Genomic DNA, 609 nt, shown 5'->3' with positions numbered 1-609 from the left:
ATGAATTTGGAAAAAGTTGAAGGATTTTTAAAAAGTTCACAAGTTTCAAAAAATTTATGAATTTGAAAATTGTTCATGAGTTAAAAATTTAAAAAGTTCATGAAAGGAAAAAATATTCACAAATTTGGCAAAGTTTGAGCATTTGAAAAAATATTTAGTCAAATTCTTAATTTGAAAATAAGTTTAGTTCAATTTTAAAAATTCGACAAATTCCAGAAAAAAGTTCGTCGAATAAAAATATAAAATAAAAATAAAACGAAAAAGGAAAAAATCCGAGTGAAAACCGTGCATGAACAAACCAAAAGAAAAATCAGTCAAAAAAACCTCGTAGAACCTGAATCAGAAATGTACATGACAAGAAGATAAATAAGTAAAACCAGACACAACAAGCCTTCTGTTCTAGCTGGTGACTGTGGTCAGAATTAAACAACTTGGTTACGTTTTCGAATCCCAAATGGTGCAATATTTTGCGAGGCTCGGAAAAAGGGGGAAATGTAAATGGGCAAAAAAGGAAAAAAAATGTGAATAGGCCTAGCGCAGGACGGAGCCTACTCCTCGATTGTGCGTACCCACAACGCATACGTAAGTGGTTATGATTTTCCAAAGGTT

Source organism: Triticum dicoccoides, chromosome 3B (assembly GCF_002162155.2).
Source record: "Triticum dicoccoides isolate Atlit2015 ecotype Zavitan chromosome 3B, WEW_v2.0, whole genome shotgun sequence".
In the NCBI taxonomy this organism is placed as follows: Eukaryota; Viridiplantae; Streptophyta; class Magnoliopsida; order Poales; family Poaceae; genus Triticum; species Triticum dicoccoides.
This window is presented reverse-complemented; position numbering follows the sequence as displayed.